At 41.8% G+C, this 18,521-nt stretch overlaps 1 protein-coding gene across 2 annotated transcripts in view; it reads right to left on the bottom strand.

Annotated features, from left to right (window-relative positions):
- Nucleotides 1–18,521, bottom strand: part of wnt4 (wingless-type MMTV integration site family, member 4) — a 41,174-nt gene that overhangs the window by 18,914 nt on the left and 3,739 nt on the right. The window lies entirely within an intron of this gene.

Genomic DNA, 18,521 nt, shown 5'->3' with positions numbered 1-18,521 from the left:
GGGAAACTTGATTAAATTCTGCAATGTTTAGTGAAGTGTTCTACGGAATATGTAAACTTTTTCAGGGGAAGCCTGGACCCGTTTATGTCTCTCCTCTGATTCTGCAGGTCCAGCTTGGACCAGGTCCAGTTCTTGCTCTAGTTCTCTGCACTGCATTTTGAGACATTTTCATCAAAGCCATGTGCTGCGTTTGATCCCCGACTCCCCCTTTGTTCTCCAGCGGAGCCTCGGGTGTTGTTCAGGCTGTGGCGTCCAGCCGGGGGAACACTAGTCACGGAGATAACACCGGGCAACCCAGGGAGGACACAAAGACACAAAGATACAGAGACACGAAGACACAAATATACAGAGACACAAAGACAAAAACATACAGAGACACAAAGACACAGAGACACAGAGACAGAGACACAAAAACATGAATGGCCTTCCATTCACCCAGGAAACATTTAATAAACTTTGGAAAAGGTGTTCGTCAGGTGGTGTTCTGGAGATGTGTGTGTGTGTGTGTGTGTGTGTGTGTGTGTGTGTGTGTGTGTGTGTATACACGCGTGGGAACAGTTGGTGAACAGGCCTTGAGTGACTGTGTGGGAGTGTTGTCTCACTTTATCTGCTGCGTGTTACCTTCACTTCCCAGAGATGAGGTTACCAAAACACACACACACACACACACACACACACACACACACACACACACACACACACACACACACACACACACACACACACACACACACACACACACACACACACACACACACACACACACACTGGCATAAAGTCATTCTGTGCCCATGTCATCATTACTTTCATACTGATTTTAGAAGATATGCTATGAAGTGAGTTCATTTATGGCCACATGAAGTCCACTCTTGGATCACTGTACAACTATACAAATTAGATTTTGTGCACGTTAAATCATTACAGTACAAAATGAAATAATACCATGGAGTTTAAAGTGAAGCAAAACAGCAGACCGATATAGATGTACAAAAAATTCATAGCATAAAACTTAACATGTAAGATCTGACTCAAAGACTTGAGAACGGGTTTAAAATATAAAATATCTTCAAGTTATTATCTACTGCTACTGATCATGCGCACCACGGCTGGTTAATAGTTCTTCTGTACCTGCTCAGTCGCTGGACAATACCAACAATGTTTCCTCCAGAGTGCCAAGACTCCCAGTCCACATTGTCCTGGGACTCCTGGGTAGTTGTATAGTTGAAAGTCACCGTAATAACAATCCAACTTGGTCGTCTGTCCACTAGAATGTCATTGCACTGCCATTGTTATTGTTTATAGTATAGTGTTCACTGTGTGCATGTGTGAGTGGTTTTATTACAAAAATAACCAACAACACCCACTCGTGGCCCAACATGAAAACTTCATCCTTTTCAATGTTTCTGTTGTTTCCGTGTCAACGGTCATCGCTTTCAAAATGTTGCCATGTAAAAGCAAAACCTTTTAGAAATAAAAACACAAATTCATTGCATTTTCTCTTGAAATACATGCAGACAAACTCAAACTGTCCTAACTTGAAGGAAATGTTGTAATTCTGGAAGGTTGGTCAATCCTAAAGTAGTGGCCTCAGTCAAGCTTCAAGCTCACTTGTCGGGACTCTGACTTCCATTATTTTAACTTCCTCACACTAATTTCAGTCTGAACCAGAAACATGAAACACCTGAGAAGAACCTCCATTTCTGTCCCCTTATGATGACATGTGCTTAAGGGGAGGGATCCTCCCCTCCCCTCCCCTCCCCTCCCCTCCCTCTCTCTCTCCCATGTCTCTGAGGTCTCTGGCAGTAGCGTGTCTCAATCCTCGGGTCCTAAGCCCGGTGGAGCCAGCCGTGTTGTGAAGACTGGGATGTGTAATGCAACACAAACACACTGCCGTCTGCAAACACACCCCGGTCCAGGTGGAATCCCCCCCATACCTCCCGTCTCTAATGCCCCCCCAACAGAAAAACACACTTAAAAAAAGATAAAAGCTCACCATTAGATCACTTTTACACATTATCTGAAACACTGGTTGGGAAATGCAAATGAAACATGAATCTCATTAAAAACTATGGATGAAAAGTCGAAACTGATCGATCTGTGAGATAACTCCTGTAGCTTCATAATTACTGTAAATCTTTGTGTAATGCAACTGGCAGGAGGTTTAAACATGCCATGAAGTCGCACTACTTTTAACACGGTACTTCAAACAGGAACAGCTTCAGGCCTGCGGGCCACATTCAACCCCGTCGTCACTTTTTCCGGACCAATTCTCGGAAATGATGACCTTATTTACTGTATCTCATTATTCCTGCGGAGAAACTGATTATTTGATCATAACAACAACGTTAAAGTGGTTAAATGTAAGCTTGCCTCTAAGTTCCGTTGACATCAAACAGAAGAGAATTTAAAAGACTGAAATTTTAGGCTCACAAGTTTGGTTCTAGATCTCATTCATTTGTCTTCTTCTATAAGGATGGTTGTGCTCCTGCGTTCAGGATGAAGTCACAGTTTTCTTCATTCATCAGTTTTTGAAATTGGGTGTTAGGGGCTTGTGAGATCAGGTTTGGACAGACAGACAGACGTGGTGAAGAATAGCGGAGCTGTTTTGGGCAATTACCGAAAGAATGTGATCGCAGATACAAGCAGCCACATTAAGGATTCTCTGAGGAGGTTGACAGGAAACGTCCGACTGTGAGCAGGCGCTGAGTTTGGTCCAGTACCCGATACAGAGAGGATAGGTCTGGTTTGGTCTGGGATACGGATGCACCAATACTGAATGGAGTACCCACACTCTTAGAAGAGTCCTGATAAAACACGCTGGGTATAAGTTATACATCAGCAACGAGAGCAGCAGGTGGGCAGAGGTGGGGGGCAGAGCAACTGAAGAATTGACCCCCCATAGTGGTACAGAGAGGTGGATGGATGAAGAGGACCTGGATGTGTGGGTGTGTTGATGTGGAGGAGATCAGAGAGGTATGGGGGGCCAGGTTGTGGATTACCTTCAATGTGAACACCACAATCTTGAAATCAATACTAAGACAGACTGTAAATTATATTCTGCAAAATATCAAGAGGAGGAGAAAGATAGATGGTGCAACTTTATCACCAGAGATGTTTGGACCAGCAGTTTGCCCGAAGTCACTCATTATAGTTGATAGCAGGAAAGGCAGTGCCTCACCTGCTATTATGATGAAACAGAAAAAAAAATACATAAAATAAATATAAATATTTTCCACTGATTTGTGTTAAAGATGCATTTTCAGTATGACTCTACACATTTTTTACATTCTATGAAGTAAAAATCTCAGTATTTGAGTATTTCCCAGTCAAATAGAGGGCAGAAATCCCAGGTGAGGCAGTGGAGAGCTGGGCCTCATGTCTGACTGCAGGATCCAATACAAACTTGGTCACATGACGCTGCCCATTTCTGTTCCTCAGCATATCGCCAACATGACTCTTTACAGTCTGTGTAATGTCTTTAATGTATATGTGAGAGGATTTTTCTGCTGATCCCTACAATAAAGCGCAGAGAAAAGTCAGCAGGTGAGGCAGGCAGTACTCTGCCTCACCTCAAGGGGGCGCACGTGAACTGAACTTTGGCCGTAATCTTCATTGAGATGGAAAGACTCTTAAAACTAAGAGAAAATAAGGAAGACTTTTACAACCAAGTCATAGAGTTTTTTGTGGCGAAAGATGGACTTCATCTATAAGTAAAGGTAAGGCCAAAATGGTTTTAAGTTTTTGTCTTTTAAAAATAAGATGGGACTAGTATAATTTTGATAGACAACCTTTATTAACATTGATTAAAGCACTAGAGTTTAAAGTTTGAAAAAAACCCAGAAATTTTTACTGAAGGCCAAAATTACATTTGTGCTGCACACATCTCTATACTTTATTTTGTTTACAGTAAATATGAATTGTTTAGACACAAGAAGCTCTATCCATTTCTATAAAGTTTCTTTGGAGGACAAATATGTTCCTGTGTATATGTTTGTGTTGGTGTAAGTGTAATTGAAAGAGGAATGCTGATGGGATATGAAGCATTACCACTTAATGCTGTTGGATGAATAGTGAAATAAGATGCTCTTTTCACATCTTACAATTGTAAATCCGACTCCAGAGGAGTAAGTCCCTCACCAGCCATGAACCTCACCGCACGTCACTGATGCTAAACATGAGTAAATAATAATAAATCATTGGTTTTATATAGCACTTTTCTTGACACTCAAAGATGCTTTACATTGCATTATTCATTCACTTTACACTCGGTGGTGGTAAACTACATATGTAGCCACAGACTGGTGGAAGCAAGGCTGCCATTTTGCGCCATCGGCCCCTCTGACCACCACCAACCACTCACTCTCACACTGCATACACACAGGCAGTTCGGGGTTCAGTGTCTTGCCCAAGGACACTTTGGCGTGTAGGCAAGCAGATATGGGAATTTAACCTGCAAACTTCCGATTGGGAGACGATCGCTCTACCAACCCAGCTATGCCGCCCCAAGTAAAGTGTGATACACTCATTAACAGCGAGCTGGTTCCTCAAGTCTACTGGACGTACAGGGCAGTATGTAGACAGACAAACTGCCCTTTGCGTACTGGAGCTGCAGTCGTAAACTGGAGCCTTCAAGGCTGTTGAAGACGTGCGTAGCCTCGATGTAGAGGCTGTGCCGAGGTGGTGTTATAGTCTTTACATCACATCTGCTTACAGAGTATGGATTAGGCTTAATTGCATTTACCAAATACTCGTAAAGGTCCTCGGTGTTGGCAAGAAGCTAAAGGTTAGTACTTGTACTCCTCCTTTAAAGAACGATGCGTCTCTAGTAACTGAACTTAATGAGCAGGTCAGCTGACTACAAAAGTACAGCTCTGTACACATTATTAAGATGTGCTAATTCAACAACAGAAAAGCAAGTAAAGAAGAAGCCATTTTTGTTGCTATTTTATTTTTAGTAACTAATGAGTAACTGTAACTGGAGTCAAGTCTTGACTCCAGGGCCTCATTGAAAGCTTCTATAAATTCATCCAAATGGTGCGACTGAGTGGAGGAGCACTGACAGCAGGAAGAAATGAAGGTGTGGAGGAAAGTGAGAGTGGCGTGCCCCAGAAAACCTCTTCACACAAACACTGTCACCCCCCATCCTCTCTAATGTGTATTTATATGAAAATACCCCGGTGTTTACCTTTCCAGCGCTGAGCACACAGCCACAGGTAAATATAGAACGGATGGGAAACGCAAAGAGGCGAGCTGCAAGAAAAGTGTCTTTTGCTGCTTGAGGGGAGCGTGATCATGTCTGAGAAGACAGGGTGGAGGCCGAGGATCAAGATCTGAACTCACATTTTACTGCTGCTTGTGGAAAACATGCAGGTTTAAGGAGCGAGAAGAGAGAAGTGACCTGAGCTCACCCCCTGTGTCTCCTCCCTGACCTGTAGAGGGCACTGTTCTCCCATCTCCCACAGTACAGCTGAGACCTTCTCTTCCTCAACTTCTGGAACTTATTGTGGCACATGTGGTGCACATACATGATCAGGCTACTCTGAACAGACACATTTTGTGTCCTTTTTTAGCTGTTAACATCCGCCTTCATCACAAATAAATGGGAAGATTACTTCCAGAAATTCTCATGATGTTTGGGATCGCGTACATTGCTGACTATGGTATTTACTGAGGATCTTGATTAAATTTCTTTTGTTTTTTTCCACCCTCTAACAGCAACAGCATTGACTGATTCAAAAAGAGAGTCTGGTGAGCATTCAGGGAAACCAACAAGTCACCGACAAGATGTTTCTGAATAATATAAAACAAAATGATAAAGGTCAACTTCTGAATGAATTTAATTTTTTTGTGTTTATGGTTGTAGAGGATAGAATTCTTGCCTCACAGTGAGACTATCCCTAGTTCAAGTCCTGATTTGACCATTGTTTCCTGTTCATGAATGGGTTTTTCTCTGGTTAGTATGGTTTCCTCCCATAATCCAACAACATGAAGTGAATTTGTTGCATGCATTGATGTTTGGTGTCTCTGTGTTTGCCCTGTGATGAACCACTAACCTGTCCAGGGATTAAAATGTCTTTTGCCCAATCTAAACTGGGACCAATAGGGAGCAGGTATATTTGGGATGTTCTGCTGGGAAACCTTGGACCGTTCCATCTGTGTTGATGTTACTTTAGCACAGACCCCTTAACAAAAAGTGATCAGATCCTGTGCTCTCGGACATGGAATCAGTATTTTCTGTGTTTGTGGCTTCTTTTCACGCAACTACAAATCAAAAATGGTAAAAGAAGGGTTTGCAGAACTCAACAACTAGATTAGATTATTGACTGGCCTGCAAATTCCCCAAATCGAACAGCTGTGAGATGTGCTGGAGAAACAAGTCCAATTCATAAAGGCCCAACTTGACCCTGTACAGGTCAGCGAACAGGTCCAGGGGGGTTCCTACACATTATCAGGCAGGCTTTCATCATTTTATGGTCAATCAGAGAACGCATGTTCCTTTGGTCCCATTTACATGATAGTGTTTTCAAGGGAAAATGCTAAGCTTTCTTTGCCTTCTGAATGTTTGTTAACATGACAACGGTCCTCGGAGCCACTCAAAATGAAACTACAAAGGTGGAACTTTTTGAAAATGCCCCGACTCCCTCTCTGTGGAAACGGAGCAAAGCAGTACTTTTCTAAAAACCTTGAAAACACTGCTTCTGCACATGACATAGTAAATAGCTGTTCTGCACATGCACAGTAGATGGACAATAACAACAATGTTTGCCTCCAGAGTGTCATGACTTCCAGTCCATGTTGTCCTGGGACTTGTTTTATAGTTGGCAGTCACCACAATAACAATGCAGCTTCATTGTCCATCCAGATGAATATCTGTGTACTCCCATTGTTAATGTATTTTGAGTATTGCTCTCTATATGCATGTGTATGTCTTTTCATTACAAAAAGACTCAACAGCGCCAACTTGTGGCCTGGCATGCTAACTATACCGTGTTCCCACTTTTTCTGTGTTAATGGACATAGGTTTCAAAACGTTGCCACTGAACACAAAACTTCGTGTTTTTACCTGAAACGTTGAAAACGGGGCCTTTTTCACCCAATGACTTGTTGGTTCTCATCACTTGACTTGCAATGGTAGACGTTATTAAATTGACCTTCGAACTACAGATCTATAGTTCTTTATTGTTTAATGTGTGCTGTGTTTATCATGTGGCATTAAAGCAATAAACCAGAACAGTGACAATCCACTTTATCCAGAAATATATAAATTCCAAATGTTCAGCATGCATTGTTGGAGTATTATGTATCAGAGTTTTTCTCCGCAATGCAAAAAATACATATTAATATCCTAAATAGCCAATGATAGAAGAGGGGAATCTTCCTGATGAGCAGTAGCAGTGTTATGACCCTGAGCAGTAGAGGTAATAATGACTGACTTATTGTACTGTACTCTAATATTTTGTCATAACAGCGGCCTTGTGAGTCGAAAATAAATCCAGAATAGAGACGATACCTTCAGTGGAAAGAATGGAAGATAAGAGGGATGGGAGGTTGTGAGAAACTCCTCCCGTCACACACGCACACGCACACGCACACGCACACACACACACACACACACACACACACACACACACACACACACACACACACACACACACACACACACACACACACAGATTGTGGGAAAAAGGTAGTAAAAACCATGAAAGTAACCTGCTACCTCATGTTGGGGCCGTTACTAGTAGCCAATTGTGTGTGTGTGTGTGTGTGTGTGTGTGTGTGTGTGTGTGTGTGTGTGTGTGTGTGTGTGTGTGTGTTTGTGTGTGTGTGTGCACTCGCACGTACACACACGTGTGTGTTCAGATCACAAGCACTTGGGGAAACAATAGCTGTGAACAGCTGATTATTTCTAAAAGCAGGACTTGGCTGTGGCTGATTCCAGTGTTGTGCACCTGAGGTGAAGTGTGCCGGTTCAGAGGTAGAGCTTCACCGCAGCATCAAAGAGAGTTGTGTATCCACACGTAGGGATACACATCACGCTACAGGAAGTAGGATCTGCTGTTACTGTGGGCTGCGACACTCGAGGACGGCTGTTCCACCAACTCCAGAATATCAGGGTCCAATTAAAAATCCCCAAATCATAATATCCACACGAATATCCCCAATCTGATCAAGATATGACACAACAAAGTTTTGTAAAATCTAATTCTCCTGAATATGCTAGACTTGTGGACAACAACTATTCCATTAATAGTAACCTCAATGAGATTTTAAGTTTATTTGTGGGAAAACAATTCCTCAGTACAATATTGTAATTGTGAATGAAAGATGTCACACATACGGCTCAGGGGCCAAAACCAGGCCCAGAGACAACAAGTGTGTTTTTCCACATAAAAGTTGATCATTTGTCCACTGCAGGTTGCATACAGGGCAATAAGAACTCAAAGAGAAATATCCACCTGCTGCAATTTGTGTTTAATGTGAAGAATTTTCAGGATGTGTTGGTACTTTATGCATTTGAAGGGTAGATTCAAACGTTGTCTTATCGGTTATCATGTAAGGACGTTCCTATTCCAGTCCAACTGAATGTGAATTCATTTTAAAACCAACTCTTAGAGAGTAGAGAGACGTTTGAGACCATTTCTCTTTCACATTGCGGCTTTGTTCACTAGTAAAAGAAAAGAATATTATCTGGGATCTGAGCTGGTAATGACTTGTTTGAAACGTACGTACAGATGTTTTTATTTTCACATTGGCTTCGACTCGATGAGCAGATAAGCCCCCTTGTAAAATTGACATCGTTCATGTGCCAGCAGGCAGGTTCGAACATGCACCATGTACCGCTCCTCCTCACTGTTTACACAGTTAACACGTGTGTGAAACCTCTGTGCCGTACATATAAAGAACTCCCTGTGAGCCAGGAAATGAATTTAAGCATGGCTCACGGCTATCAGCCTCAAGGTCATCACCACAGAACAAAATCACACACTTTTAACTGTAAATAATTAAGTCTGAGTAAGACTCCATCAGAAGCGAGTATCAAATGTAACGTTTCATGGTTAAATAACGAGTTTTCAAGTTTGCTCTATCAATAATAATGATATTTTCATGCAGGAACTGCAATTTGTTTAGTTTCATATCCAAATAAACCTGGAAATCTTGATTGGTAGTGGAAGTTTTGGAGAAAAGTACATTGTTTGTCATGACTTGCTAACAGATTATGTATTTGTTTGTATCCAAATCAGATTGAAAAAAAAAAATTCTAAAAATGTTGGTATATTGTTATGTCTGATACCAGTATCAGAGTACGAGTACTCCATACGGTATAGGATCGGCAGCCTGTGACAATTTGGTTATTGGTGTGTGTGTGTGTGTGTGTGTGTGTGTGTGTGTGTGTGTGTGTGTGTGTGTGTGTGTGTGTGTGTGTGTGTGTGTGTGTGTGTGTGTGTGTGTATGTGTGTGAGAGAGAGAGAGAGAGAGAGAGAGCAGACAAGACTAAAGAGCAGACCAACTGTTTCCATGAAAGACATTAAAGAGAGCTAATCATGGGCTAATATCAGGCGGCCAAAGCTGCTGATGAATAAATTCACAAAAAGTTCTGGAACAGCAGCTGCTGGAGCAAAATCCTCAACAGTTCCATCTGGACATGGACCATAAATGCTTCTCATAAATCTTGACGCTTGGTTTTTTGTCTTCGTGATGTATTTTTTTGACAGATGACAGTTGCAGCAGTTGACAGAAGCGCCCTGTAGTGTGGAAAATACAGGAATCATTTTTCAGGAATGTGTCTTCCTCTAAAGAATTTGGTGTAATATGCTGCATTGAAACAAGGAGAAACTGACAAGTAAAGATGAAAATGAGTTTTACTGGCTGGATCAAAACAAAACAACAGATTGCTATTCAGTGCATTCATTCACCTCAGTGAATGGCAGTGAACAAACTACCCCGCCCCTGATAATGAGTACATTTACCCCGCCGTGATGGCAGCGTCTCACAAGCGAAGGGTGTGTTTGATTTGCTCACATTTGAAGCTGCAACAAAGACTCAGCCTGCTCAAAAACGGATTTGCAAATTACAAAAAACACCGTCTAGACGTTAAATTACCTGGAAAAGTGGCTTTTGTGTTGGTGGGAGTAGATACTGTGGGTCCAGCAGTGTTTGGCTTTACTGTGATCCTGTGATTCTAGACTTCCCAGCCAGTACTCACCTGTATGATATGTTTATATGTCTTTGCTATCTTGATGCTCGTCATGTTTGTAAATATGTAACTTCGCCTTCTGTTGATATTTTGACAGAACATAATTAACAGTCTGTTTTACTTTTGTCATTCCTCTGAATATTAAAGAATCTCCACACCACAGACATCACTTGTGCACTCTTGTGTTCCTGTTGCTCAGATGATGTCACGTAATACTTGTCGGGTAAAATCGGGGAACTCCTATAAGTAGGAATACGAATATTGAGTATTCATTACTGGTATTGGTGAATCCCTCGTATAGTTGTAAATTTGTGTAAATGTTATGTGAATATACTGTATATTAGGCTGGGAGCCCGGTCCACCCCTCAGGATGTTTTTTGCTACCTTTTTTCACTACTAGTGAACCTATACATCTCATTACAAGTGATTATTTTCAAGCACTTTATTGAACATGCCACTGTCCCATATGTATATAAGAAATTTCACAAGTTCATGAGCTTCAGTTTAAGCCCAAGATGAGCTTTCTGTCTTGAAAATTACACTTGCTGTGGCTGAAGTTCTACACTGTACCTCAAATCAGAGAACTGGAATTTTGAATCTATATATGTTTGTATTTATCTTTACATCTATCCAGCTTCTTCAAAATCCCTAAATAACTTCCTCGTATGCTGAACAAACCTTGCAATTAATAATATTTCAGATTTGGATATATTATTACATATAGTTTGCGACATTAATTATAAAATATGATGTATCACATGTCATGTTTTGGTGTTTTTCTTATATAAAATCGTTGTTCCTGGATTTGTGCAATTAGCCAACACGCCTGTCCAGTGGCGTTTCTAGATGTAAATACTTGGTGGGGCAAGATTTTATTTCAGGTGTAGTGACACCACTGAATTCCAAAGTAAAGTGGGTGCACAACCTTTTAGCCACAACATTATAACAACCATATAGGAGTTGATCCAGTAAAAATGTTGAGCCTTGGAGTGGATCAAAAAAACCAAAACAGAAAAAATATCCATGATGGGTTTCAAACCAGGTCATAATGTTTCAAGGAAGGTAGCTCAGCCACTCGACCACCGGTAAAGCTCCAAATATATGAGATTCTTAAAAAGTGTTCCTCACTGCATCACACAGTTTACATCTACTTCATTTTCTCTGCTAAACTAAGCGTTTCAAACTCGTACTCGACCTAATTAAGTTAGATTCTTAACTGTTTGTTAGCTTTAGCTGCTCTCAAGCTGGTATTTGTGACGACTTGCTCCAGTTCTGTGAAGCTCCGCCTCAATCAGCACCAGCCAATCAGCTCTGAGCTTCTAAATGACGTTGTTAGTGGGGCTTCAGGCTTCAAGCCCCACTTGGCATCAGAATCACGTGATCTGAATGAAAGGAGCCACAGCCTGAGCATGAAGACTTTCACTTTACTGCATGCAATACACAGTGCATGGTGAGGGAGGGGGGAGCCCCACTAAAGCAATACACACTGTATGGTGACGGAGGGGAGAGCCCCACTAATGCAATACACACTGCATGGTGAGGGAGGGGGGAGCCCCACTAATGCAATACACACTGCATGGTGAGGGAGGGGGGAGCCCCACTAATGCACCACCAGTGTGGATCAGTAGGAAACAACCTGAAACAGCAAGAGGAGACCAATAACCAGGGAGTACAGTCCTCACGCAGTAATTATGTGCTATATAAGAGGAAGTTATATTCACAGACAAGAAAATACCGTAGATAATCTAAAATAATTAACAACAAACTTTGCATGCAGTCCTTTATGATAACACCAGGTGGGGCTCAGCCCCACCTGGTGTGCCCCTAATGACCAGTCGCCCTTGCACCTAGCAGAGGTGTGAGTTGGAGCATCCAGTCAGGTTTTCAGTGTAAAAGCCCTCCAGTTATGTCTCCTAAAACCCTCCCTGCAAACCCTCCGAAATTCTGCCAGGTCGATCTGTCATCATCAAGCCCCTGTCGGTCCTTGTCTTACCCCCCGAGGAGCTGCGCTGAGCGGTTTCCCCGTGGCTCCCAGCGCCACCACACGATAATTGTGCACAGCGTGGTGACAGGAGGGCTGGAAATATCATGCTGCGGCTTCACCGCATTCGTGTGCGAGCGTGCATGTGAGACAAGCCAGAGTGTAAAAGAAGTGCGAGGCGCCAGCGTGTACCACAACGCCAAGGTCTCGGCTTTCTCTGATTACCCATCAGCTGCCATCTCTTTAGCACCTCACCATGGCTGGCCTGGACACACACACACACACACACACACACACACACACACACACACACACACACACACACACACACACACACACACACACACACACACACACACACACACACACACACAGACAGAGAGGAGACACTCTGCTTCCAACCCAAAGTGCTGTTCGAGAGCAATCTGAAAAATCTGGACCAAATGATTCGGCACAGTGGCGCGAAACTCCCAGTGGGGGGTCGACCTTGGGACCAAGGGGATGGATTCGTAACTTGTCATCGTGACTTTTTATTTTTGACAGTAAATGATGATTAAAGAGAAATAAATGAAGGATTATACTCATATATTTCATTAAAATATATATTTTCAGAGTTGAATGCAATTTAAGCTCTCCGAAACACTTTCAACCAAATGATGTCATTAAAAGCTGTTTTCTTCTCAAACAGTAGTAGAAATATGACAGCATTGTAATTTTATTACAAGTTTAATAATGCTGAACATTTTCCTAATTTCCTAAAATTATAGAAATCCTACAAACGCAGCTTTTTCTAAGTTTTGCAGAACTTTTTTTTTTAAATCACATGTTCTGTCAATATCTCAGAATTAAGGTGGAAGAAACGTGAAATATGGTCACTTTCCCAATGAAGGGTGAAACAAACAGTGCGAGCGAGTGTTGGAATCAAGACCACCTGACTCGAGACAAGACCAAAACCAGAGCAGCTGAAGACCAAGACCAAGACCAAGACTTTAGAGCGCAGCGACCGAGTCAAGACCAGGATCTTTAGAAACCAAGACAGGTTTCGAGTACTACAAACTAGCATGAGCTCTCGGGCAAACCTGCCAGAGATGTCAGGTCACAGCTCATATCCAGTCTGAACACTTCATGTCTTGGTTTATGACTCTATAAGCCAAATCTAACATGGTTGACTGATCTGGTCCAGTCTCTCTTGTCTGTCTCATCTAGTCTGTCTTGTCTCGTCTGGTTTTATCATCAAGACTGTTTTTACCTCCTTGTTTACAACCTGTCTGCGTTCTTGTACCAGGCCCTTCATCCCTAGAAGATAATCTATATTCCACATCTCGATTCATGAATGATGTGTTGTGCTCTGAATTTGTATTGATATGATTTATTTATTTTCAGCTCAAGAAAATGTTACAGTAACAAACAAACCTCTGAGTTCCTTGAATTTACTCTTTTCACAATATGATCTGTTGCTTTAAGTGTGGGACAAGAAAATGTTTGATTTCAGATGTATTCTCTTACTTGTACTGAACCTTAGATCATCTTGGTTCTTTATTCAAGTTGTGGTTCACTTTGAAGCTGCTTCCTTGAATTACATGGCCCAAGTATCTCTGGTTCATCCGTTTGTGGGTGACTTACTAAGAACAACAAAAAAATGCATGATTACATCCCTGTTTACACGAGGACAATCATCTGCAAACACAAAGCAAGTGGAAGTTGGTGAAGGAAGTTATCAAACTTATTGACACTTTCCAGCAAAGAAATGTCGGAGACCACCAGCCGCAAAGTAAAAGAAATAAATACTGAAAATATGCCATGCCACCATGGGGCGACTTGGATGGCAGAGCAGTCCTCTGCCAATCAGAAGGTTGCAGGTTCGATTCCCATCTCCACCTGTCCTTGTGCCTTGAACAAGACAATGTGGAAATGTGTGAATGGGATTAACAACGTAAAGCAGTTTGGGACACTCACGCCATTGAATATATAAGTCAGGTCCATTTACCATTTATAATAAAGTCTGATGATCAGCAAGTTGACAAAATGCCACATCAGCTTCTCTGCTAGTTAACACAGGTCAGCCTCCTATATGTCTGCTCAATATCCTTGCCCAGGGGTGTCCAACCTCGGTCCTCGAGGGACCCTGTCCTGCAGGGTTTAGCTCTCTCCCAGTTACAACACACCTGATTGCAATGATTTTTCACAACTTTGGTGATGACATCATCATGAGATTCAGGTATGCTGAAGTAGGGAGAGAGCTAAAACATGGCGGACAGGGGCCCTCGAGGACCGAGGTTGGACACCCCTGTCCTAGCCTCTTTCTGTGTTGCCAGCCTCACTGAACTGAGATCTATGCTCTAGGTCTTGGTCGACTGATCTTCCTCCTTGCTCTAGATCTTCGGCTGCTCTGTTAAGTTCTCAGCTAATGGCGTCTCACCTGTTCCTCCAACACCCTCACACCTTGGTGTGTTTACCAAGTCAAGAATTCAATTCAATTCAGCTTTATTCATATAGCACCACATACAACACAGTCATTCCTAGGTACTTTTAAATATAGAAACCCAACAAACGAAATGTACCAGCCTGGTCTGAAACGTTTAGCTTCGGCTCATCATTATTGAATTTGTTTTGAACCTCAGCAATGAGTTTCAGATTTCCCCCCAGATACCTCTCCATCACCATTTATGTACTGAACACGTGCTGAACACGTGCTGCCGTCCGTGCTGCCGTCCGTGCAATAAACCCAACGTTCACTGCATGTGTCATACGCTTTGTTCTCATAACACAGACTCAGAGAAAATCTCCCGGCAGGAACATCTAATTAACTCTGATCGACAAACCCAACACAAACACCTTGAACAATAGCATTGTGTAGTTTGAAACATTTTCAAATCTGGATTACTGCTTTGTATGAGACTAAGACCGTGGTTGCATGACAACGTTTCTGGTGAAAAAGCATAGTTTCCTGTTCACGTGGTCATGTTGGTAAAACGGTGTCTGTTCGGCAAACGCTGAAATGCTGAAAACGACGTAGTTAACATGTTGAGCCATGAGTTGGCACTGTTGGTTGTTTTCGTAATGAAACCACACACACATGCATGCAGAGAACAATACATGATAAGCATGAACAAAGTACAAAGACATTAGTATGGACCAAACTACCAAGTCCAGGAGAATATGGACTTTGGAGTCAGGACACTCTGGGGGCAAACATTGTTCGTATTGTCCATCAGCTGAGCATGTCATCGGATCATACAACCTGAACGCAGAACTTCCAGGAGTAAAGAGACTGCATGAGGCTACGCACTGCCCGATGCAGGCTGTAGACGCAGTAATATATTAGTGCCTTAAGGATGCAATCCACTTATCTGCGAGCTAGAGACTTATTGTGGAGCAGAAGTACGAGATGAACTCCTTCACTGTTGTTTTCATTGCCATGACTGAACGCTCTAAGTAGTTTCCTTTTTTTTCTAAGGGAATTATTACAATCTTTTCAGATTTGTGATCGCTAAAAGAACAATAATAAGTCATAATTCCTCAACAAAGATTCTGTCTCGCTCTAATCTTTAATAGTGACATTTGATGTGTGGATGTGTTCACACCACGTGTGTTAAAACTGTCCATGTCTTTATCATGTCCCTTGTTCGAGCAGACGTCTATATGCAAATTAGTTGGGCAGTATGGCACCACAAGGACCTTCTAGGTCAAGGGAAGCAGTGCTGCTGTTTGGCCTCCGTTTTATTTTGAATTACCTGGATAAAGTTGCTGTAAGTAGATTTAGTCACGCTTGTTTGAGGAAGACTAAAGTCTTGGATACTGGGATTGAATTTACACCTGTTCAGGTTGAGCCGATGGCAGTGCGTTCATGTGTTTACCTCCTCAAGTTAAGCTATTAAGGTGTAAATGGGGCATTTGTGCTCTGCTGTGCGTGTGCCAGTGTGCTGGAGTAAATAGTTACTACTCGTACGCAGCCGGTAGAGTAATTACTGAGCATGCCACTGTTGAGGGAGAGCGCAAGCTCCAATAATAAAGTTAAAAAAAAAAAAAAAAAAAGCAACACAGGCACAGACACTGAAAAACCCAGAGCAGGGTGCAGGTGTAGGACCAGTCGGTGGAGATTGAGAGGGGGAGGAGGAGGAGGAGGAGGAGGGAAGGAGGAGGAGGAGGAGGAGGAAGGTGGTGATGGATCAGCTACTGAAAAGTAGTATTGGAATCTCCACTTGCTGACATAACATTAATCATGAGTCAGCAGCCACAGAGATTTGGCAAACTGATCACATCCTGGCTGACGGGCTGAAGGTGACAGGCGGAGGTAAATAAACACTTCGGTTCAGGCTGCGGTTGAACGTGACGTAAGAAGAGCCGAGAGGCATGTCTAACCCTTTTACTCTCACACATAGTGGATATTCAAAGAAATAGAACAAGGTACAATGATAACATCACCCTTCACATTAGTGGTTCTCAAAACTTTTTACAGTGCAACACCTGAAAAAATGTTCATCTCTCTAAGTTTCACCACTATAGATGAGTTGTTCAGAAAGGAGATATATGAACTCCTTACATCGGGAGCCAGTAGATTGTACCAGGAAACGCTCCTGTAAATGTGCAAAAACAAACCTTCAATTGACCCCAAGTTGTCTTCTTTGGCACCTCTCACCACTGCGGGCTTTCTCCAGCTATCAAGGATAGCTATATCAATATACACCAACTGCTCACCGGTGTTTGATGGTGGTGTACTCTATTTCTTAACTTTAGTTCACACCGTATTGTGACACTAACTTTCACTGCTCACCAGTGGCAGTGAAACATTTCTCAGGTGAAGCTCTTCATTATTATTCAATTTCAGCCAATGATAACTTCATTTAAATACAGTGTGTTTATAAACCGGATTACAACAATCTTGCCTTTTTTAGATTGAGAGGCCCCCAGTGATGGAACATTAGTTCTTTTAAACAGCGAGTGAACAGAGAGCACTTATTAAGACTCTTTTATTAACATACTTGTAAACAAAATACAAGCAGAAGCTTCATTAGTCCCTTTTAGAAAATCAATGTGTTTTGGGGCTGGTTAACTGGAAAAGAGTCTGAGTTTAGGGAAAACAAAAGTTATATCAGGTATATTTTCAAACAACACATCAATTCATCTTTTAAAGTATTTTAGAATAATTTAATATAAGCCTTAAAAAAAGAAGTGCAAAATAAACAGTTTTTTTTAAGCTCTTTCAGTCATTAATAAATATGAGCATATCTAAACATTTATGAACATGAACAAACCTTGACACATTCGCAAAATTCTGAACACATTTCTGTTTGTGTGCATTTAAAAATGACTATGATGGAGGAAGTTGAACCTGACCTGCAGCTTTTCCGCCAAATTTCTTCTTTCAAACCGTTAAATTAGAAGAGATGTAACAGAGTTAATAATCAGAGACTCACTGCTTGTTGTCTTCATCTCAACATCTTGTAGAAACATGCGAGAACAAACCAGAACGGACTGAGCCAGGGTGTTAATCAGTAACTGGTGAGATCACTATTAAGCCCCGCCTCCTCGGGGCAGCTTTCACAGCGCCCCAGGCTGTTCTGGGACAAATCAAGAAATCCTCTCTTTTATTGAAGATTATCTGTAGAAAATGAAGCAGTTCAGGCCCCATTGTTAGTTTGTTGGCATAAGCAGATTTAGAGTATTACATTATTACAGTTTATTACTATATTTCATATTAAAAAAAAAGAAGAAATTCCTTCTTGCTTCCACCGGGGGTCGGTGTCCTGGCCCCTCTATTGGCCAGCCGCCACTACTGCCTCTTGACCAGGTTGCCACTGAAAATGAGAAGCCGTTCTCAACTAACTTACCTGGTAAAATAAAGGTTAAATAAGAGAAGAATCTAATACATTATTTGCTTTAAGGGTAATGATGAGTAGACATGGATTGATCTCCATAGTTTAATGTTTTCAAGCTGCCTGTTAACTGCATGAGTTAATGTCGGTAGCGTATCTTGTCTTCACTTTCTATCTCACTGCTGACTTTTCTTGAAGAAAATAGTGAACACTGCCAGGTAAAGGGGAATTACTTCCTTTGCCGAAATCAGATGGTTTGGAAAACCTGGTGCTTCTGGATGTTTTAAGGTGACTGTGATTTACATAGGCAGTTTTGTAAACTATCATGTTCACAGTATTACATGTAATATATTTAATCCCAAACAGTGGCGTCCATCATCGCAGCAGCTCCTTTCAATTCATGTTTGATTTCAGCCAATAAACAAAGTGATTGCTGTTGTGCAGAGAGAGAAAAACAACTACTTGAATGACTACTGAAACTTCTGAATTTAAAGAACTTGACGAGCAGCCTTTTTCCACGAGTTTGACA

This window comes from Lipophrys pholis (genome assembly GCF_963383615.2).
Source record: "Lipophrys pholis genome assembly, chromosome: 4".
Lineage (NCBI taxonomy): Eukaryota > Metazoa > Chordata > Actinopteri > Blenniiformes > Blenniidae > Lipophrys > Lipophrys pholis.
Note: the sequence above shows the minus strand (reverse complement) of the source record. Positions and strands in the feature narration are given on the sequence as shown.